Source organism: Rosa rugosa, chromosome 2, assembly GCF_958449725.1.
Source record: "Rosa rugosa chromosome 2, drRosRugo1.1, whole genome shotgun sequence".
In the NCBI taxonomy this organism is placed as follows: Eukaryota; Viridiplantae; Streptophyta; class Magnoliopsida; order Rosales; family Rosaceae; genus Rosa; species Rosa rugosa.
The window spans coordinates 34,615,000-34,640,204 of NC_084821.1; positions in this window are offsets into that span (position 1 = coordinate 34,615,000).

Consider the following 25,205-nt stretch of genomic DNA (forward strand, 5'->3'; position numbering starts at 1 on the left):
AAGATCAATTCCTTATAATTACATCTCCACTTCTTCTCGGATTCAACCCAAATTATACCACTAATACCAATTCGTTAATTTAAAAGTTCCAAGGAAGAACCGAGAGATATCCGACGGTCGGATTCTCGTAATTCGATAATCGAAACCCTAAACTTCAAAAATTCATAATTAATTCCAAGCTTCTCCAAAATTCACCAAATTTCATATACAAGCTCTAAAATAATTATAGGATTTAATGGACTAAAAACTGAAGTCAAATGGCAGCCGGAGGCGCCGCCACGCGCCTGCTACAGTGGCGGCGCGTGGGATTCACGTGCCGCCTCTACCAGCTCCGATGGCCGCCAAATTTTGGCAGCAACACCTACTCATCAAACCTAATACTTTTCTCAACTACAACAAGTTCCAATTTTACCTTGAAGAGCTCCAATTCGGCCGGTGAAAAATTTCCAGAAATTTGAATCGGGTTTCTCCTTGATTCTCCCTCTACACTGCAAATCGTGGCTCAAGGATAGGGGGAAAATGATCCTTGGCGAAAATCGCACCTTCGACGCCGGTTTGGTGGCCGGAGACGGCCGAAATCGGGAGAAATTACCGGAAAACGTCAACTGCTACAGTAAACTTCCAAGCTTCAAATCGTGCTTCTCCGGCCAAATCGTGACAACCCACGACCACCAGCTTGTAGAGGAGGAGGAGGCGAGTCGGCAGCCACCGGTGGCTCGCCGATTGGTGGTCGAACGACGACCAATCGAAGGGAAGAAGGGAGGGCCGACGCGGGGGAGAGAGGAGAGGAGAGAGAAAATCTCGGGGTAGGGGGTAGGTTTCCCGAAATGGAAACTTACCCTGGTAACTTTCTATATATATATAAAGTTATTGTGAATAGTAACATTAGAATTTAGGCTATAACTTTCGCATACTAACTCAGATTTTTACGTACCACATATGCACGCGCTCGGTTTAACGTCCTCTACAACTTTCATGAAAGGAATTTTCTCAAATTTTGACCTGAACAAAAAGTCAACTTTTAGGGTCACTAAAAGTAGTAGTCGTTTACCGTCCAAATAACTAGTAAACGGGTAAATTGAGATACGGGACGTTACATCCATGGTGACATAAAACCTTTTGGAGGGAGGATGATAACACTTGTACCCTTTTCTGATGAGACCCATACTCGACAAAGACACATTTAAGGGCCCGAGCATCTAACTTGGAATGTTGGTTCTTATAAAGATGGACATAAGCTACACAACCAAAGACACGGGCAGGAAGGGTATTGAGAGATGGAATGGAGACATGACTAGACAAAACCTCAAATGGAATACGACCTTGAAGAAAGGAAGATGGGAGACGGTTAATAAGATGGGAAGCACATAGCGCCGCCTCCCCCCAGAGATATATATTTAGGCATATTGGCACTAAGAAGAAGGGCACGACCCATATCCAAAAGATGACGATTTTTTTAGCTCAGAAACCCCATTTTGTTCTGGTGTTTGAGGACAAGTGGTTTGGTGAACGATCCCATGGGATTGGAAATAATCACGAAACGAATGGTTAACAAATTCCCCCCCATTATCAGATCGGAAAATTTTAATGTTAGCATCATATTGGGTACGAACAAGATTATGGAATGTTGTGAAGGCAGAGAAAACCGCATCTTTTGACTTAAGCAGAACAACCCAAGTTAATCTCGTAAAATCATCAATAAACAAAACAAAGTAATGCATTCCTGAAAGGGTTGGATGTTTGGAAGGTCCCCACAAGTCTGAATGAACTAACTCAAAAGGCATAGTATACTAGAATGAAAACTCGGAGAATAACTAGACCGATGACTCTTAGCTAAGGTACAAGTCTCACAATGTAAGCTAGAATTACTTACTCCCAAAAACAAAGAGGGCATAGACTTCTTCATGACACCAAAAGACGGATGACCCAAACGCCGATGCCACAACCATAACTCATCCAACCGATCAAAACTCAATGTCAGGGCAACTGGACCTTGCGGTGCTTGTGTCTGTCCTGCGTACATGCAATCCAAGTGAAATAGTCTCCCCCTCAGGTCTCCCTTGCCAATTATCGCCCGAGTGCACAGATCCTGAAAGACAACATACATTGGATAGAAGGTTACAGAACACTTGTTTTGTGAGTTTAACTCAGACACAGATAAGAGGTGATGAGATAGAGAGCGTACATAGAGGACATTATAGAGAATAATAGAAGGCGTAACTTGGACTTACCCAACACCTAAAACTGGAAAGGACTTACCATTTGCATTTGAGACATGTGTTATAGATGGGGAAGACAAAGTGGTAAACAAAGACTTATCATAGGTGTTACGTCCCGAACCCAAATTCACCCGTTTACTGGTCATTTGGACGGTAAACGACAACTATTTTCACTTTGACTGTCGTTTCAGCACTTTTAGTGGCCCTAAAAGTTGACTTTTTGTTCGGGTCAGAATTTGAGAAAATTTTCTTCACGAAAGTTGTAGAGGATGTTAAACCGAGCGCGTGCATATGTGGTTCGTAAAAATCGGAGCTCGTATGCGAAAGTTATAGGCGAAAAAGGAAAAGTTACTGTTCAAGGTAAGTTTCTATATAAAGGGAAAATCACTGTGGTAAGTTTCCAATTGGAAACTTACCGGGCTCCCTCTCTCTCCTCTCCCCCGATCTCTCCTCCTCCGGTTCGGGGGATTTTTGAATTTCCGGCCTAATTTCCGATTCCGGCCACCTGACGGCGTGCCACTGGTCATTCTGGGACCGCCTCTTCCTTCCCTACACGCTGGTACCCTGGGCTTTCGACAATTTGGCCGAAAAACCTCGATTCGAAGCAAATTCTCCTCCGGGTGCAATTTTGGTTTTTCCGGCGATTTCGCAGTTTCCGGCCGTCTCCGACCACCAAACTTGGACTGAAGGAGCGCCTTGAGCCGGCGAACATTTCCCCTAAGGTCTCTTGCTCCGATTTGCATCGTGGAGGCCGAATCGACGAAGAACATCCTTAGGTCCGAAGCAATTTTCTGGGCAAACTTCATCAGCTTAATCCGAGCTCTTAAAGGTAAAATTGTGAGATGTTGTAGTTGAATGAATGGTTAGTTTTGTTGAGTAGAAGCTACTGTCCAAATTTGGTGGCCATCGGAGGTGGTGGCCGCCGGCGCGTGGGCCCCACTCGCCGCCACTGTGGGTGGCGCGTGGTGGCGCGTAGGGCTGACATTTAATTCCAATTTTTAGCCCAATAAATCCTATAATTTGAGTAGAGCTTGTTTATGAAGTTTGGTAATTTTTGGAGGAGTTTGGAATTGTTTGTGAATTTTGAAAGTGTGGAGTTTCGGTTGGTGATTTGTGGGAATCCGGCCTTCGGATTTCCCTTATTCCGTCATGGAATACCTTAATCGAAGGATTGATATAAATGGTGAAGTTTGGCTTGAAGTCGAAAGGAGTTGGAGTTGCTAGTTTACGTGGGGTTTTCGGGATTCATTATAGAATCGTATTGTTTTATCGAATTGTTGTTTATGGAATACAATTGTGTACAGGACGAGATACTGACTCATCGCTCGACGAGGATCCTTACGCTTGGATACCACGCTAGTCGTATACTGTGAGTGGACTTTTATTTTCAAATAAGTGATGCATGCATTTATTTATTAAAGTATGCTTTATTTAATTAACATATTATTTTCCGAGCATATGAATTGATTTTGGAATTTGATTTCAATTTATCTCGTGGATTTGCTTTCAATAATGATTTTCATGAAGTAATTATGATTTATACCGGTTGTGAATTTTGATTATTAATTTGTTGTGCTCGGATTCGAATTTATAATTGATGTTGAATTTGGACGAATTATTTTTCCGAGGTGATTTCCGGAATTAATTATATTTCTATTCATTGTTTTGAGATTTCTGGAAAGCTTTTCGAAATGGGATTTCGATGCAGTTATTTCTTATTTATCTATCGACTTTCGGTTTTGGCATTGGGAATGCCTTGTTGATGATCTAATTATTTTCTTAGCGTGTGGGACACGCTGTTGATTTATACGACGTTTTACGAGAATTTCCGGGTACGGTTGGGAATCGTACCTGTGTTTTCTTTATTCGTGGGACATGGGGAAGCCTTAAGGATTTATTGGATTTTATTAGTTTTTACCCGCCATACCTGGGTCGTCATATTTATTGCTAGCTAGCCTATTAGTACTCCTCCCTGCTTACTATGTGTTTGTGGGTGAGTAAGAGCAGAGCATGGGATGCTCCAGAGTGTGGGACACTCCGACCCGAGCCTGGGAGGCTCCCTTCTTTCGTATGGTGAAACTTCTTCCCCATATTTTATCGTTGCTTGACTAGCGGGGCTAGTCCGATTTTCACTGTAGCCAGCGGGGCTGGTCTTATCTTTTTGAGAAACGAGATTTCGGTTTTACGATATATTTTTCGAATGTTGTGACTAGCGAGGCTAGTCGGTTTATCGTTTTGAAATTCTTGGTTTTAAAACTAAATGTGTTTTACCATTTGTGCATGCATCGAGTTTTTAAAGGAATAAATGTGGAAAAGCACAAACCCACTTTTCTTTACAATTATTTATTTATTTATTTTGTCCACTCACGCTAACGTTTTTATGTGCTTTTCCCCTGGGCCCTTCAGTTTCAAATGCCCAGTCTGCAGAGTAGCTGGTTCGGCATAGTAGGATTCGGGGCATAGCATCTGCTGCTGTTGTTTTCATTGTAGGTTATCTGTTGAACCTACCTGTATTGTTATTTTCTTCTTCCTCTTTTAGATTGCTCTGATAACCTGTTGGGGATAAATTATGTAAAGGTTGGAAGATACTTTGGTGTAATTAAGAATATGTTATTTTCGGATTTCAGTTGCTTATTGTGGAGTTGTTGGATTTTGGGGAGCAGGGTGGCTCCAGGATATTATGGATGATTGTTAGAAGTGTGATTGTAATTCTACAGGTTGGGTAGTCCATTTTTAGGGGTGACTCTGCCGAATTTTCGGTAGAGTTATTCCTAAGGTGGGCCCCACAGGGCCACCTCGGAATTCAGGGTGAAATTCGGGGCGGGTCCTGTCAATAGGTCATATGGTCAGACGCACCAAAATCAATTATCCATGTATCACTACCAGTAAAGTCAGAAATATTCAAAGCAACACCAATTTTACCTCGATGTTCCTCAATTAGAGGAACATTACCCTTAGCATGGTCCTGACCCTCCACACCATAGAAATCAAGTTCTTGCATCAACTGAATTGCCGCCTTGCTTCTTTGATTATTGTTGCCACCTTTCCACCCAGAGTTGTTGGAGTTGATTCTCAACAATTTGGGGCATTGACTCTTGTAATGGCCAATATTTTTGCAATAGTTGCAAGTCTCCAGATAAAGGTGATTCATGGCTGCCTTGTTGGTCAAATCTCCCATTCTTCTTCTTCAACCAACAACCGAAGCTTCAAGAACAAACAAATTTCGATGGGTCGAAATAGGACGGCAGAGCTGCTACAGATGACAAAGACACATTTTTTCAAAGAGTACAAACTTGACGGCAAGGTGTTGCAAACTTTAGGGTTTTTAGAGCAAAAGGAACAAAGGACGAAGACAAATGACAAACTCTTAAAGAAAATAAAACAAATTTGCAGCGGAAACAAACAAACAAAGTCCAGACGGATCTCTGCTCTGATACCAAGTCAAACAAAACAAAGAGATTGGGAATTTTCTGATACTCATATATTTCTCATCTCCCGAATTGGAGTATATATACAGAAGTTACAGAGTTCTACTAGGAAACTACAGAGCTAATTACAATAATTATAACGTGATATTCTCTCCTTAATTACATAAATATTCACTCCTTAATTACACAAATATTCTCTCCTTGATGACACAATCTTAATCAATCCACAGTTACCACGATAAATGGGATACCAATCCCATGACTCACGCTAACACTCCCCCTCAAGTTGGAGCATACAGATCACGGATGCCCAACTTGTCAAGTGAGTCATAAAACGTCTTGCTAGATATTGCCTTTGTAAGAATGTCTGCCAACTGCTCCTTAGTAGGTACAAAAGGAAATGAAATAATTTGAGCATCCAACTTTTCCTTAATGAAATGTCTATCAACCTCCACATGTTTCGTTCTGTCATGCTGAATCGGATTATGAGCAATTTCAACTGCAGCTTTATTATCACAATATAGAGGCATCGCCTTCTTCTATTTGAGCCCCAAATCTCTCAATAAGTTCCTCAACCACAACATCTCACAAACTCCACGAGCCATTCCTCTATACTCTGCTTCAGCACTGGAACGGGCTAGCACCTTTTGCTTCTTGCTTTTCCAAGTAACCAAATTACCACCCACAAATGTAAAGTAGCCTGAAGTAGACCTTCGATCAGTAATACAACCTGCCCAGTCTGCATCTGTATACCCATAAACATCCAAGTGTCTATGCTTGGAGAACACCAACCCTCTACCTGGAGCAGACTTTAAGTAGCTCAAGATTTGAATTACAGCATTCATATGAGCTTCACTAGGATTATGCATAAATTGACTCACAACACTAACTGCATAAGCCAAATCTGGTCTAGTGTGTATCAAACCGGATTTATATTTCGGTGGCAACATAGTGGGAAAGCTAAGATATTTGTAATGATATATGTTTCTTCGTAATAGAGTTATCTTTTCGGTATGTCACCACAATTGTAAAGCGAATGGAGTAGCCAGTAGAGCACTCTTCGTTAGTTGCTGCTTGATAGAATATAGGTTTTTAGTTGAGATTCTTGTTATTATCTCAGGAAGTTATCTTGATATATGCTTATTGTAATTCGGGGTTTAGGCACCATGTTCACACCCTCCCCCAAAATACATTCTGCGGCTTCATTAATCAAGGCTTGAGAGCAACCGCACAAGTCCTTATTAAAAAAAAAAAAAAACACAAGTGTACATATCTTTATCAAAATAGGAAAATATTATGCCCAAAGTTATCGTACCGTGGGAATTAGTGGCTAATCCACAATCCTTGGGTAGTCGGAAGTAGAGTCACTAAGCAAAAAATAAATAAATAAAGTATATAAAATAAAAATGTTAATCTTAGGCGCCAAGCCTTAGCATTGCTTGGGGTTTGGTTCTCACAAAAGTCTAATCAAAGCTACGAGCTTAGTGATGGATATTTATAATGAGTCGAATTTGTCACCGAAAATTGTAAATTGAATCTCTAATAACGAAATTGCAAGAACTTAAATGAAACCTTTAACTAGCAACTAAACTAAACTATAAAGAATGCAAAGTAAGAAATGATATAATGGGAATGTTAGGGTGTTAGTATAGTTCCTTCACCCAAATTTTATATGTCGGAAGCTAATCTGATCTAAATGCAAATTTCCAACTTTGGAGGTAGTCGTATCCAAGACAGTTCAAGGCTCAAGGACCGTATATTCTCATTTCGATATTAATGTGCGGTTCGAGGGTCACACTAAGTCAATTAGAGAGGGATATAGTCGGTTCAAGGGTCACTAACTCACTCTAATATATTGACTTAAAGTTCAGAAATTAGACTACTAAGCAATCCACCCACGCAATCACACAATGGGTGTAAATCACTATGCTTATAACCCCTCGAATACCAAATTGGTAGTTTCTAGCTTAGAAATTAGAGAGGGTCAAGCCTCTAACTCCGTCCTAGAGATGCTCAAAATACGCACCCTAGAGCTAACTAGGCTCCTAGACATGCATTTCAACCCAACAATAATTGATATAAGCATCCATAATATAAAATTGCATCATTACATTAAATTAAACATCTTTTACACAAGATTTGGGCTAAGGCAGACAACCCTCTTTTTATTTTTGTCTAAAAGAGCATACAACCCTAACCCTCAACAAGAGAATTACTTACAATCCATAATTATAGACATCAAAATTACAAAATTCAAACAGAAAAAAGTAAAGAAGTGTATGAGAAAACGAGGATAGCCACAATTAGCTAGAAAGCTAGCATGACTATCCTTGAATTACAACTCTTACAATTGGCATAGGTAAATCTTGAATCCTTAAAGTTTTAGGTAAGTTCTCCTTCAAATTTCAAAATAAAATTAAAACAAAGATGAAAAAATAGAAGGGAAGGAGGGAAAGAGAGAGCAGCCCAAAGGCTGCCCCCAATTTGTACAGTGTGCAGCTATGTTCTCTCTCACGAGAGAAGGGGGAGAATGAATGAATGAATAAATAGTCAGATGAGTGATTGGAGGAGAAAATCACATGTCACATACATAGTATTTCGACACCTGTCTCTTTAACCAACAGAGCTTAGCTCCGTTAGTTTCATTACTTTCTATTTCTAAAAAAAAAAAAAAAGATAATATCAAAAATTTCTGGGCTCATAGCCATGTTCATCGTCACTTTCATCAACTCACTAGGCTACCATTGTCATGAGGAATGGCACACAAGTGAGCCGCGTGTTGATAGGAGCATAATGTTCGACATTTATATGAATATTTCCTTGTATTTTGTCAAGCTATTTCTCTTAATAGAAAGTATTAATGTTTGTTTTATTGTTTTAGGATTCATGTGGAGTATAGGAGAAAATAAAGGAGAAAAGATGCATGAAAGGCTAAATCAGGAAATCCGCCTGTGCAGATCAGTCAAATTAAACAGAGCACTGAGAGCAGCTCATAACGAACCAGATAATGATCTTTATATTTTTGGAAAGCCTCAGATGTCTAGTTTCCACATATTTTTACGGTTCATCGATATCATTTTTCTAGAAGAAGTTATGGCCGATTTAGTACAGGAAGGTCAAGCTGCGCGTGAATCTGGTTTTTGACGGGAATTTATATTTACATGAACTCATGACATCCAAAAGCTACCCCAATCGTACTTGGATACAAATTGGAAATGATGACTCAATCTTGATGACATGGAATTATTTTATTGGCTTGAAAGTAATTAAATTGTGCACCAATTACAAGCAGAGTTGAAGAAAGAAACTAGGGCTCTGTATCCCCTATATAAAGAGCCTCTGCAACACAATGAAGAGGACCGCACCCTCCACCTTCTCTTCTACCTCTCTTTCTTGTTCCTCCGCCACCATCTTTTTTATTTTTCCCTATTTTATTATACTATGTTATTTTGCTACAATGTATAACTAAATTACTTTTGTTAGGGGTGAGGTTTGAAGCCCTACGACATATTTTTGACATTGTTTTGATTCTTAGTTTTGAAACTACTTTGTTGTGAATTTGTTTATTTGGTTTTGGTTTACAGATAACTCTTGCATGTTTATGTTTTATGAATGCGCACATAAAATATTATGATCATGTGAGTGGGGCTAGAAATAGGTATTAATTTAATCTCATAAACAGTTAATAATGCTTATTTCAATGGTAGTAAAACCTATAGGACAATAGGTGAAACCAAATAAAAAGGATTGCGTGCTAGGTAGGCGTTCCACACTAGTTTTGCATACTTGTTTCGATCAAACTTCCACATGTGATTAATGTTTAGAATAAATTGTTGACAGGATAGCGTTCTATACCTTGATTGTTTATTCTAAAGGCTTAGTAATGGTGCGTTCATCTTGCTTAAGTAATCTAGGGAAGTAATAAGAATTTATGCAGTGCGTTCACGGTTTGTTCTTGATTGAAACCTTTTCATGACTTGGTAATTGAAACTAGGATAACAAATTTGTCTTGAGAATGTTTTGGTGGTGGATTTCCGAATCTCTAACATCTTCATTCATATCATTGTAAATCCCGCATTTTTTTTATGTTTTACTTTAATTTTCTGTGTTACAAAACCTAAAACCCCCCTTGTTACGATTTCATGTTCACTCATTCTTTCATTATTTTCGTATATACTTATATTCATACTTTGATTCTTGGGGAAGTCTAAGGTTTGTTGATGTTTGTCATACATCAACTTTTCAATAAATATATTAAATTAAATTAGTTGGTGAAACTTGTTGTACAGGTCAACAGGTTATCCACTTATAATTTGACATGTGTACTTAACAAAAAAATTACCATACTAAGTACTCATTTATTGTTTTATACATAAATCGTTCAAAAACTTATAATGAAGATAGTAAATGTAGTAATTACTTTGATTACAACTATAATTATCACTAACTACATCCAATGTGATCGCTTGTTGTAAAATGTCTCATCGATGATATAATTTACAAAAGAAAGGACTCTAGTTACAAAAAGAACAACTGGATTATAAGAATAAGGACTTGAAAACTTTTAGGTCTAATATGATTATTTACCATATAAACAAAACATTTGTTGTAGCAGTGGTAAAGTGATCGTTTTTTTTTGTAAATGGAATCATATTTCAAGTAATTATCATAAAAACAACCATAATTACCACATTATACCTCAATTGTTATAATTTATAGTAAAATACATTGTCAAACGAGTAATTATCTCATGGATGATGAGATTTACACAAGAAAAGTATTAAATTACAAAATAGAGAATTTTAATACATAATTAAGGACTCGCGCCTCATTTACAATATATACATAAAGTTTTACCACTTTGACAGCAATTCGTTGTCACATTAGTAAAATGGTTCTCAGACTTGTAATATAAAAAATTACCACAAATAAGAGCTTGATTACTACTTCTACAGCAATTCATTGTCTCATTGGTCAAATGGTTGTCAAACTTGTAATATTGAAGAATTACCACAAATACAACCTTGGTTAAAACTTTGGACCTCAATTGCAGTAAAATCTAGAAAAAAATTTGTCAAATAAGTAAATAACTCCTAAATGATAGTAGTTACAAAATAGACAACTTTATTACACCATAAAGGACTCACCACAAATTTACTTAGATATATGGAGTTTTACCATTATAGCAACACATTCGTTGTTTTATTAGTAAAGTAGTTCTGAAAACTTGTAATAGTGAAGTATTAAAACTTATTACAACTAAATTACCACTTTTTACCACAATTCGTTGTATTATTGGTAAAACGGTTCTTAAACTTGTTATAGTGAAATATTAACACTAATTACAACTTGACTATCACTTTTTACAATAATTCATTATATCATCAATTTTATGACTTGGGGTTGGAATATCGAAGCATTATCAAAATTACAACCTTAATTACTACTATTGACCTCTATTATAGTAAAATCAAAAGAGAACATGGTTAGTCAAGTGTGTTTTTTTTTTTTTTTGAACTGAGGACGGGTCTTCTTTATCTGCCTTTCTTTTCCTTTCTCCTTCTTCCTTCTTCCTTCTTCCTTCTTCCTTCTTCCTTCTTCCTTCTTGGTCCATAGTTGAAATTCTAGCGTGTTAGATCCATAGAACCTTGATTACTACTTTTGACCTCAATTATCGTAAAATCAAGATAGAATGTCATTAAATAAGTAATTAACTGATGACCATAATAGTTACAAAACAGAGAACCTCATTACACCATTAAGGACTCAGCCATAATTTTTAACACACAACTCTATTGTGTGGACAATTTAAAAAAAAATCCTTGACAAAAACATAAGAAAAAGAAGCCTTGACTAAAAAAAAAAAAGTCGAGTTGGTGAGTCTAACTCTATCGGACTTTAACTCTTATCTTTCAGAAAAAGCATAGCTCTCTGGATTGAATTGAGCGCCGAAGCTCACAGGTCATCCTCTGCCTGGTCTCCACCAAACGGGCCACCGATTCCGCTATCGCTGCCGACTTCAGGCTCCGGTTCGTCCACTAACCCAAGAAAACTCTCGTTGTTTCAGTATGGTGTTCGTAGTTTTGATGAACGCCACATCGATCATAACTCGCCGTGTATGCAAGTTGTTAAGTATTATAGATAATATTAGTACTCCACGGGAGCAAAAGCATGGACAATATATGAGATTGGAATTGAGGTGTTTGATTGTTTGAACCTATCACGTGACAAGACCGCCTCATTCAAAATATTCTCTTTATTATGATATTATATTTAATAAAGTAAAAACAAATATTGGTTTTATCTTCTTCTCAACAAAAGCTGGCTTAGGTAAATTGAGAGAATTACTGATCTCCACTGCTCTCTTAAGAAGTTAGTGAACATGTAAAATTACTTTCTCACTTGATAGTGTACATGATCAATGATTTTCAAGTACATTATATTTCCTATTATAGACAAGAGGAGGAATATGTCAATATGATATGATTCTGGTGCATTTACAAGAACATGTAAAAAACAAAACACTAACATTTAAAGGTATAGACTAAAAGAAGGGGTTTCCTAAGATCTCAAAAACGGTCCTTCAGAGCCTTCAGACTCGTGTTTGCTACCCGTTTGAGATGCCATTTTAGATGTCCTCCTTGTAGGAACAAGAGGATTTCTCTCTTCTTCGTAAATGGCTTCAGGTTAATTTGTACATCTCCCTTCCCTTGAAGTTAGGATGTACATAAGCATCCTTAAGGTAAGCACGAGGATGGGTGACATTAATAATCTAGCAACAAAGGAACAAAAACGATGAGTGACATGTAAACAATGAGATAAGTAGAGAATGATAGACCAAAATTTTGAGCCTGACTTAGAAGTAGTATAACCCACCTGGTGACGGAAAATCATGTAGGCAAAAGCAAAGAAGATAAGAATAAATGGAAGAAGCTAGTAAAGGTGTGACAACATAATATACAAGCCCCAACAATAGATATAACTATATTCATCATCCATCCATGCTTGAAACAATATCATGCATTGAAGGTTCATACGATCCATCATCCATCCATGCCTGAAACAAAGAAAAGATTACCCAAGTATTAACAAACCACAATCAATTGACATTATGTTTGGACTTACTAATTTTCTAGCAAGAAGATTAAATGACTAAATATTATTTAGTCCTTGAGTTTTTGACCATAAAACACTTCAGTCCCTAACCTTCTAATTTCACACGTTTAGTCCCTGTACTTCAAAATTTCAGACCAATAGGTCCTTACTGTCTAAAAGTCACGGCGAAATGTCTATTATGCCCTCAGTTCTTTTTTTTTAATTAATTAATTATTTTATTTTTTTTGGAAAATGAATTTTTTTTTCCCTTTCTTTCTTTCTGTTTTTTTTCCTTTCTTTCTTTCTATTTGAAAAAAAAATAATAAATAAAATAAATAAAAAAGAATAAATAAAAAAAAGAGAAAGGAATAAATTTATTTTAAAAAAAAAACTGAGGGCATAATAGACATTTCGCCGCGACTTTTAGACGGCAAGGACCTATTGGTTTGAAATTTTGAAGTACAGGGACTAAACGTGTGAAATTAGAAGGTCAGGGACTGAAGTGTTTTATGGTCAAAAGCTCAAGGACTAAACAGTATTTAGTCCAAGATTAAAATACTCATGCCATTAACAATGCTAGTTTCAATAGATCACCTACGTACATATTAGAAATCATATACTAATGAAACAACTTCAACCAAACAATAGTACAAATTTACCAAATATATAAACACAGCCATTATCATTCTAGCTTGTTTATTATTCTCAGAGACACACAACATCAATAATCAAAAAGCATAATACAAAGAACCCTACAAGAAGTTGGCAGCTATAAATGCTAAACTGACATTATAACATACTAGGCAGCGAGTCCTAAACTAAAAAAGCCTGCCAATCAGCATCATTAATCTATAACAGAAATACAAAATTAACAGGCTTTCTAACCTTTAGCCAGACACCTAGGAAGATAATAGATCAGTGTGCCATTATCTCGCAACAATAGATATTGCCCAGACTTTTATCTACCCCTATATATGATATAAACATGAGGTCAATAAGTTCCATGTCCGCCAAGGATGGGACTATGATGTCCACTAGTAGAAGCCATGGTCGCCAAAAAAAAGCTGAGGCCCCTGATATACATGAACTAGGAAGCCACCAAGATGTCTTATTCTTCAATATAGTCAACAAGAGCTGATCATTATCATCTAGAAAAGTTACCTATATGACCAATTCTCTTTCCAGAACGAGCAAGAGCAAGGATTGCAGACTGGGCAGCAGGGCCATGTGCCTTAGTTTCATCTGTAAAGCACTGCAATCAAGAAAAGTAACCGATTCACAAAACGCCTCAACTTCCCTAGCAATATAACTACATAAAATTTCACCATACATACACAAACACAGAACAAAAATTGAAACTAAAAACAAGAGGAAATTGATTTATAAAGAAATTGAACACGAAATTGAAGCAAAGAAGGTTACTTGAGGATGACAAGACGAGGGAAACAGATTTCTTTCTGTTTTTGCTTTTCTTCCTCAACGCTCTTCCTCATTCCTCTCGTTTTCTCCTCTTCACTTTAGGGTTTTTCCTTAGAAAAAAACAAAAATTTGTACTAGAACAAATCTAGACGAGTTCCTTCCCCTTCTCAATTTAGGGTTTTCTAATTGTGGATATGATTATTTCAAAAAAAAATTTTGGATATGATTGAGAATTTTGAAAAAAAAAAAAAAAAAGGTTATACAAGCTAACGGGTAAGCAGGTTGCCATTAATGAATATTCTGGACTGTTAGATATATTCACATTTTATTTAAATCCAACGGTCTAAAATATTTTAAAAAGTTGATGTATGGTATTCGTCAATATACACTAGAATTTTCCTTGATTCTTTATTTGTTTTGATTCTTTATTTATTATGTAATTACTTGTGTACCCTCAATCCTCGGCTTGAACAATCCCTACTTATTCTATACTAACAACTACAATTTTGCAGGGTTAAGTTGAGCGTCTATTTTAGGCGTATCAATTTTTGGCGCCGTTGCCGAGGAAAGAAAGATAATTTTTTTTTTTTATAGATTTTATTATTTATTTTTTAGTGAGAGAGTTAATAGAGTTAGTATGGTGTTAGATTAGTGGTTGCGTGTCAAATTTTCATTCGTGGGATAGAGTTGGGATAGGGTTATTGGGGACAGGTGATTTCCTCATAGTGATTGGCGTCCAAGGAAAGAATAGAGTGGATAAGGAAGAGTGAGGTGGCAGCGTCTGGTTGGCTTCAGATAGAAAGAAAATAAGTTTGATGCCATTCACGTGGGTGGTGCTTCTCTGGGGATAGAGAAAAGACAAAAAAAAAATGACATGTTTAAGGAAAACTAAATTGGGAGAGAATTGAGTTGTGCTTTCATTGATAATAGGGGCCTCTTTATATAGAGGATTACAAGACATAGAATCAGAGTTGTACAAGGAAAGATAATTGTACAATTAATCAGATATCTATGAATATCTCTAAGAATATCTCTAATTCAAAATCTTATTACAACTAGGTCAAGTAACCTAGAGTTTGGGCCAGACACATATTCTGGATTTACTTGAACACTCCCCCTTGTGTCGCCCAAACGTGGTGCTCCTCTTGTTGCCTCATTAAAAACCTTGCTGAGTAACAAAAACCTAGTGGGACAAAAATAATCTCGGTCGAAGGGGAAAAAGAGCACAACATACCCTTCACGTTTCGAGACCATACATGTAGACATCTCCCCCTGATGACTACGGTCATGGGAATTCGGATAACTCCGCAAACGATGCTACCCACATGTTTCTCGAAAGTGGAATCTAGGCAATGACTTAGTTAGCAAGTCTGCCATGCTGTCCTCAGATCGAACTTAATTCATTTTGATCTTGAGGAGAGTCTGTTGTTGCTGATTATGCTTGGTGTTGTCGCTTTTGATGTAGCCTTGCTTCATTTGTTCAAAACAAGCAGCATTATCCTAAATGCTCGTAGGCTCATCTGTGGTAGACTTCAAACCACAATTGTTCGAACATGCGTAATTATGGATCCCATCGTGAAAAGTAATAATCTCTGCATTGTTCGAAAATATAGCAACTAGGGTATGTTCTTTAGACCTCCAAGATATCACGGTCTTTACCCATGGTGATCACTTAACTAGTTTGGGAAGACTTTTGTGTGGGTCAGAGAGATACCCAACATCAGCAAAACCTTCTAAAACACATGTTGTTTTAGGATGGGGATAGAGGACGCAGACCAGTGTTGGCGGCGTTCCTGGTGTGTGATGGGTCCGAATCCATCGTCTCTCTGTAGGGATAGAACAAGCCTATATCAATTGTACATCTCAAGTACCGAAAGATATTTTTTACACCAATCTAATGGCATCGCATTGGTGCAAACCTATATCTAGCTAACAAGTTCATAGCATATGAGATGTCCGGTCTTGTGCATTGAGTTAAGTACAATAATGCGCCTATTGTACTTATGTAGGGCATTTCCGCCTCTAACACATCGTCGCCATCATCCTTCGGACAAAAATGATCCTTTTCAGGATCAAGACTACAGACGATCATGGGGTGCTTGAAGGTTTGACCTTGTCAAAATGCCTAAGCATCTATCAACACGATGCTCAAGTTCCAAACCGAGACATAATAGTGTTCTCCCAAAATCCTTCATCTCAAACTTGGATTTCAAGTGTTCAGCGGTTTCCCTTAACTTTTTAAGGGCTTCCAATGAAGATCTTGTCCAACATGAACCGCGATAGAATCCGAAACTTGTTATGGAAACGTGCGGGCATATCTTTTCCCAATCAAGTAGTCCCTTTAGTGAGCATTTCAACCTCATTGCAAACGCGCTCCGTAGAGCCACTTGACTTGGGTAAATGAAGTCCACCATGAACCTTCATGTATATTCCGTATCTAGATCCCCATAGAGATACGTAGTGACCACATTCGTAAGCTGCATGATCAATTATTCAGAAACTACCAAACTGACAGGGTAGTGGAGTGCAGTGACATCCATTACGAGATAATATGTCTCATCATAGTCAATTCCAGGGCATTTTGTGAGAAGCCTTGCGCCATAAGGCGAGATTACCATATCTTTTTCTCAACACGCTTTCTAATGAAGACCCATTAGTCAATAGGTTTTATGTTAGGAGGTGTTGACATTAGTGGCTCAAAAACCTTCCTCTTCGTTAGAGAATCCATCTTAACCTGGATCGCGTTTTTCCATTTAGGCCAAATTTCTCTACGTTGGCATTCATTCATCAACAGAGCATGGTTCGATATCATCGGACTCAACAAACTCATGCACAATGAAATGCCCGATTACATCAATTATGCTGGAGTTTTTATCCCACGTCTCATGTACACTAGTGTAATTTTCATAGAGCTCTATATTCTCAAGAATAGGTTCTGACGTTGAGGCGTCCCCCAACGATAACCATAATCCGGAAGATTCTCATGAGACGGATTTTGAGGCTTGATGATCAAAGGATTGAAATGTGCCAAAGTATCCTTCGAACCCACGCGTCTCCCACGCGTCTCCCACGCATCATAGCTGGTGCCATGACCTATAACGCCAGAGTGCCACTCTCTTTGGCGTTGGCACCATGCCTAACTCTGTGTAGGGTGGCGCTACGTCCTCTTGTAGGGACGTCCTTCCTTGCAGGCTTATTTGCAGCAGATATGTGTGATCTCATCACTTTAATAGCAATCGAGATGAGACATAGTGGGGACAGACCACGACAATTCCTGTCGGTCCTGCTGAACATTCGTGTTCTTATCGGAAGACTGTCTCATCAAAGTGACAATCCGCAAGACATGCGGTAAAGAGATCGCCTAGTAGGGGCATTAAGTGGCAGATGATTGTTGGAATCTCAAATCCAACGTAGTTGCCCATTCGTTTGTAAGGACCCATCATAGAGCGCTGTGGCGGCGCAATTGGCACATAAATGGCACACTCAAATATGCGTAAGTACGATACTTGTACCCAGTCACTAGCTGTAACACAGAGGTAGATTGAGTGGCGGTGGGTCATAGACAAATTAGCATAGCTGCATGCGATATTGCATCACCCCAAGAGGATACAAGGAGATGGGTGCACATTACCAATGTCCAGACTACCATCGTAGTCGTTTCCGCGAGACCATTTGGGTGTGTTCATGGGAATATGATGTCCAACATCAGTCCCAATGCAATAACCATCGAAAGTCTTCGATGTAAACTTTCTAGCATTGTCAAGTCCATATTTGACGGAATAGGATGATCTGGGGAGTGAGCCGGTTGTCATATGATATGTGCTAGGAGTGTAGCATAAGTAGCATCACAAGTGGACAATGGCACAACACGTGACCAGCGTGTTTGCGTGTCAACCAACATCATGAGATATTTAAATGTGCGCAAGTTAGTTGAATCAGTCCACATAATCCCCATGGATTCTATGTAAGAACAGAATGAGTATTTTCATATCCTTTTCATTGGACGGTCTCAGTCCTAACTTCCCTAAGGAACAGGTTTTGTAAAACGAGCAAGAGGCTTTACAAGTGTTAATGTCTAAAGTTCAGCGGTAGCTAAACCTTTGTTAACGCTAGTTCGATGGGCGGACCGCTACTTGTGATATTCTCAGATCTTCCGCTACCTGTCAAGTAAAATACAAAGGGCGTCAGAGGGAGACCACGTTGGGCGGTCTTCTCTTCTCTGATGCCTAAGTTAGTCAATGTATTTATGTTGACAAAGTAACAGTAGGTAAGTATTGAATGCGTAATTAATGAGGAGAGAAGAGAGAACCTTTTATAGGTGAGGAAGGAGCTGATCTTCTTCATGTTTTCGATGTGGGACTAACATGCTTCAGTCCCCAGCTTCTGGAGCTTCTGATGCCATCTTGGCGCGGCGCGTGGCGGCGCATCAGCGGTTATCTGGGGGTAAGTCGGGGCTCAGGCGGTAGCCTGCTAGGCTGTGTTCCCGTAGGTCACTCCTTTGGCGGGAGTGGGTACAGCTGGCGGTAGCATGAGCGTGGCTCATTATAGCTAATTATGCTTGCAAATGCCTATGTAAGTACAAGTCCCCCAAGTCCCCAGTCAATGAGGGCAATCTTGGTTGGGGAGTTGCCTAGCGGTTCGAAGCGTTGCTTCCGCCAGTCTTGCAAAAGCATAATTAGCGTCAGTGCGTTGTCAACCATGAACTTACTGAACAAACGCTTTATACCCTTTCGGGTGGGCCCCTGCTAAGCCCCCCAGGGAGTCCCCCACTCCCCGACTAAGATAAACCTCTGTTTGACCGGTGTATTGTTTGTTTGGGGGGAAGCTACGCTGAGCAGGGGGTGTTAGGTAGCGAACCCAATCTTTGATACCCAAGTGGCGGGGGACAACATGCCTGATCAGGGCCGTCGAAGACTGTGTTGACGTGTCCCCTTACCTGTTCCGGAGGACCATGTTTTGACTGCAACGCCGCGTTGCGGCCGTTGTCAAAGTGAGGCATTGCCTCGGGAATCGCCGTTGGCGGAAGTCCCTCTGCTGATGATAAGTGGCCGGTAATAATGCGAGGACCTACCTGGCAGTAGCCTGGTGAATGGCATTGCGGTCAGCGGTGACGGTCTTACTTCCAAGGTGCCGATGGAGAAGTCTCGTTAGCGGTGTTGCACTTAGCGGAAACTATCTTGCTTGCAAGATGAAAAGGGAGAAGTTCCGCTAGCGGAGTTGTGCTTAGCGGAGACTATCTCTCTTGCAAGATGAAAATGGAGAATTTCCGCTAGCGGAGTTGCGCTTAGAGGAGACTATCTCGCTTGCAAGCTAGAAAGGGAGAAGTTCCGCTAGCGGAGTTGCGCTTAGCGGAGACTATCTCGCTGAGTCTCCCGATGATTGATGATTTTCCTTTTCGATGGTTACCTTATATAGACGCTTCATGTGACGGCGTTCGACACGTGGCCAACATGTACTGGGTTAGCGTGTGGATTTATGTCTCTGCAGCACGAGCGTCGCCTCGCCATAAATGCTGGTAATTATTGATTTTGTAACCGAGGCGTCGTCTCGGTTAATCCGGAGAGTAAGTGTAAGCGTGGGGCACGTGTACGGTTATCGTGCGATGTCGTTTTTTAGCGGACGGTCAAGATTGGGTTGATGTTGACATAAAAGAGAGGGAAACCTGGTGGTTTGGCACTTTGCACTTTGAACTAGTATCGTCGTCTTCAAGCTTCGCTTTGCGTTCCGAGAAGAAGATTGCTACGATTCCGTGAAGTTATCGATCTTTGAAGCACGAAGATCTCCTGCAGTGAAGACAAACGCCTTCGATCGCAAAAAAGCTTTTATCTTTGAGGTTGGTATCTTGAATCTCGTCCCTGTTTTATTGGATTTCTGTGTGTTTGCATCTGTCAGTTTCTGGGTTTTCGATTTGGGGTGGTATCTGTTCCTCCCCGGTGTGCTCTGAGGGTGTAAAGCGAGTTTTGTGGATGGGTTTCGGTGTTTGATAGAGAGTTGGGGTTTAGGGATTTGCTAGATGGTCGAATCTGGGTTGAGTGTATGGGTGCGTTTTGTTCTTGTTTTGGCATTTTCTGGGCAATTGTTCTTGATGTTCTTGGATGCAACTAATAAAGGGATAGCTTAGATCTTGTGTGAACTGACTGGTTTGGGTTTTAGGGTTTTGGGATGGCTAGCGTCGTAGATATCTCGAGCGGTGAGGATTCCGGGTCTGACGAGTCGCTCAACGTGGTGGATAGGGCGTTTATTGACTCGTTGCGTCCGTCTGCCCCTGCAGGTACCTCACTATCCGAACCGCTAGACATTGTGCCATTACAGACCATACCCTGGGAAGTTGCCATGGGTCGTGCTGGTCGTCCTGAAAGTTCTAGGGCAGGAGAAGATGCCGCTACTGGCAAAAGGCGGGAGGAGAGGCTGGCGAGCAATAGCGCCGCTAGCGGCTCCGCTGATGGGGTGAGAGAGGTTGGCGGGGAAGAGGTTGAGTCGGCCTGGGTTCTCGGCGACGGCACAGCGTTTGACGAGGCGGGAGGATCGATGACGGTGGCTGCCGTCAACCGTGTGAAGCGGGTGTTCCGCCTGCCAGGTGTAGTGAAGATGCGACCGCCGCTGAAGGATGAGAGAGCGTCGTTCCTGCCAGCGAGGCATGCCGCCGTGCACGAGGCTGTTGAAAAAAAAAAAAAAAGACGTCCTGTCATCTTGGGGAACAAAACAGATATGCAGCAGTTTGCATGCAAGTTGCATGAAATGAGGACTCGAAGCACAGTTGGAAGACGAAGAAGAGGCCAAGTACATCCAAATCAAAAGAAAAGGAACCTGATAAGAACAATTGCGGTCAAAGTTGAAATAGATAATGCAGCTTTTAAAATTTCAAAGTTGTTTGGCTCATGCATGAAAATTAACGTCCAAAATGGTTAGTTAGACTTTTCAAATTATGATGAGATCAAAGCCAAGATAGCTATCATCAATTCAAATACCAGCATCTTTGTGGGGATGCACCGAACACCTACAAACTTGGTCAAACTGAATTTGAATATCAAATATTTCAAATTCAAATCGGAGTCATCCTCAACTCTACCTCATCCATTACTCCCCTATAAAAGGAGCTACTACACCGATGGCAAGGGGAGAGGGAGGCAACGAAAGAGGAGCAAAGTTACGGGAGAGGAGGAAGGCACCGAAAGGTTAAAAATATATATATAGAGTGAAGAGCAAAAAAAAAGATAGAGAGGCAAAAGCTCAAGGCCAGTGGCAGCAAGACATCGGAGAGAGCGAGAGAGCAATAGAAACACATCGGAGCCGAGGTGCTGCAAACTTGCAATAGAAAAAGAAGCTCCGAATAAATCACAGGTATATGAACAATTGATTAATTGTCACCTGAAATCGCTGATCTTTTCTTTTATGGTACAGACAAAAGAAAGAGGTGTTTCTCCTATATTCTGCTCTCTTTAGCAATCATGTCTTCCGCTACTTTCGTCCTCACAAATCTCACCAACGGCTTCCGGGCAAGACACAAAGTCGACATCAAGCCCTCATTCACAGCCGTGGTGTCACTCCATGCTGCACTTGCTTTCGATACCTATACTGCGGTGCGTCCTGCGTATAGGTGGCGGAAGCAAGGTTCAAACTCAAGGGGGTTCACCACACTTGTCTTTGATGCCTGTATTGCGGTGCGTCCTGCATATGGGTGGCAAAGATGAGTGTCAAGTGAAAGCCTCGGGCTGCCAGTTCACACCAAGTACAGTTCCGCAAAGTTCCCAAGTTCACAACAGTGGGGAAGCTACTCCAGAAGGATCATCGTGTAGTGTTTCGATGCGAAGTTGTTGCTTCCACCTGCATCAAAGTAGTCACCAGAGTCATGTTCGGGAAAGCAAAGTGGCTCACAAGGTAGACTGCAGCAGCCACAAAAATGGAAGAAAGATGGGAGTTTCCTGGTACGAGATGGCTGCAAAGGTGTTTGGGATACGACACAGTGGAATAAGCTCAGTTTGTATGAAGGATTGAACACATTCATTCAGTCCCAGATGTCAAAACTTCAAAGTTGTGCGAGGTTAAAAACTACGAATCAATGGCTGGTATGACGTCTGCAAAGAAAGTCTGCAAATGAAAGACATCTATTGCACTACTGCCATGAAAAGAAGCTGACAACTACATGACTATTTGGCAACCCCTCCGCTACCATGTTAAAGGCTTCCAAGGCAATGCTTTCAACAAATGATGATGCTTCTCTGGTGAGGGACTGCTTCCATGTTTAACGTTCTTGAAAGCCATGCATGTTCAACCTTCTTGAAAGCCATGCATGCAATGGCTAAGGTGGCCGTTATAGTCCTTCAATATTATACATGCACATCAAAAGTGGAATGACAAAGCAACATTTTAATTATTGTTGTAAAGCACCTTAAACAGCCACGTTTGTCTTCTGTTTGATGCACCTGCACACCAAGACAAAGTTTCAATTAATTAAGTTTCATATTAATTGAAAGATTGGTGGTGGCTAATTTTGAAGCGGTGGTTTGATGAAGCAAGAAGACAAAAGGTGGAGAGGACTAGTAGTGCAAGATAATTAGAAATAAAAATGGGTTCTAGCTCGCTGACTGACATACGGAGTTGGTCGACAACTAATCATCTCCAAGGCCATCCTTGACAAAAAGATGACACCCAAGCAAATGCTTTTGAAGCAAAACTACAAAATTGCTAGAAAGTCTGAAAGCTTCAAACAAGATGGCATTTGCCGGTATTGGGCCTCCTAAATAAAGATCGGAAACAAGCCTAATTACATCTCCAGAAGCTTCACCAAAACTGGGTGTCCACTAGAAATGAAAGGAATCACTGGGCCTCTCACAGAAAATGAAAGCAAGTCCATCCATAGAGGTCTACTCCAAATCTCTGAGGACTAATCACAAATCTCGACACGACAGGGTGCCCAAATCAAATCGGTGGATACTCTGTCAAATTGGACGTCCACTCCAGAATATATTTTTGCTTGACTGATTAAAAATATATACACATCCGTCGAACACAAAAGTCGGTACAAAACCGGAAATTCAATTCTAATGAACTACAGTGGTTTGATCCCTTCACGGGGTATGTAGGCAGTCTAGCGACCCACTAGATGCAACCGCAACTCCAAACAGAATCCCTGACTCCACCAGTTAAATTCGACCAGTCCTAAATGAATCACTGACTCCAGTCAAATTCTCCCAACACCAGAAAAATCAAAATCATTCCCAAATCACACAAAATTCAAAGGCTCTAAACCTTTCAAATCTCCCAAACACAAATCCAAAATAAATGGGTCATCTACCCATTTAAATCTCAAATGTCGGAACTATATGTGGTTTGATCCCGCAAAGGGTATGTAGGCAATCTAGAAACAAACTAATCTAGATACAACGGCGTCCTACACAAAATCGAATCTCTGGTCCACTTAAACCAAATTCGTCCCAAACACTACTCTCATTCCAAAATCAAAGCCCTCCAATGAGCCATTCACTCATTGGAACTCTTGAACTACGAGTGGCTTGATCCCTCTCCAAGGGTACGTAGGCAACCCAATCAAATATCCAGGTGCAGCCGCAAAAACAAACAAACACACATCCCATCAATTGGTTTCTTCATAAATGGAATCAAAGGGTGTTTCCCTGTAACAAGGGATTGTAATTAAGAGACACATTCTGTCTTGAATGGGTCGAACCCAAAATAATAAAAACTCTATTCACTAAATGAATACGAGTGAAATTATGGTGGGTGACATTTACGCTCACTGTGTGCAATTTTCTCTCAACAGAGGCAGTCTTCCGCCAGGGAGTGACATTCCCGCTACTGTCAAATTTCTAGATTTTGGTTTGTGAATTTGGCCTCTCCTTTGGGCAAATTTGCCCTAACATGTGGCGGTTGCTGATGGCGCTCAACTCGCTATGGCGGTTGTCCGGCTGTGAGGGTCCAACCGTGGTGGAGGTGCTACACTTCTACGAATTAATATACGTGAGGCGCCAAGGTTGCAGTGGGCAGGTGAACCTGAGTCGTCATCAGGGGCGCCCAACTTAATCGAGAATTTGAAGGATTCCATGTCACCTTGGCGGGGGACCTTCTGCGTTGCCACCGCCTGATGGGAGTATCAAGCGGGGTCGAATGAGGGGGAGCCGACATTCAGGATTAAGTCGGAATTCCAACCTATCCGAGGTTGTCACTAGCCTCCGCTGCTTAGGGTTGGTTTTGGTTGCACAATAATTCCTTCTGTTGTAATGACTTTCGTTTTTTTTTTTTTTTGTAGCGGGTCTGCGCTATAACCTAATGCGTGAAGAAGAGTGCCGCGTGGCAAGAATTCGAGGTTGTTGGCAGAACCGCAACCTGTTAGATCTTCGCCTACTCACCGGGTGGGAGCTGTTGGTCGATCAACAGTTGACACGAGCCCTTGGTAAGTACCTTCCGCTGATGTGTGTTTTAGTTCGTTTTTTTTTTTTTTTTTCAGGCTAACTCGTTGTTTTTGTATAGATTCTCCGCCGGGCAACAGAGCTAGCCACGAGGCGTTTGAGAAAGCCATGGACCGCGCCGAGATCAAAAACTTCTTGGAAAGCATGTATGCCTCTGGGCTAGAGGCCCAGAGAAGACCGTCGTTGATCCCAAGACACTGGCGCTGAGTCAGTCTGAGACTCCCGTGGTGCTACCGATGCCGCACCACTCTCACCTTGGTGTCGATGGTTCGCCCGTCGTTCAGGTGGGAACTGGCGTGGACCGTGGGGCTGCCGGCGGGAGTAAGGCCATTGCTGCAACTGTGCAGCAAAAAGATAGAGTGCCCGCTAACCGGCATGGGCCGCAGAAGGAGAAAGTGGTGCCGCCGGCTGAAATAGTCACCATTGCGGGGCTGGAGGCGCAGAAGGGATCGAGGCCTGGCATCGCTGGATCCACACGGGTGGTGCTTCAGAGGAGGCGTCGCCAAAATGACTCCGATGGAGAGGAGGAAGGGGACGACGCGGAGACCATCGGGGCCCACCAACAGAAGAGGGCAAGACAGTTTCCGCCCAAGGTGCGAGCGAGCGACCTGGACTCGTTT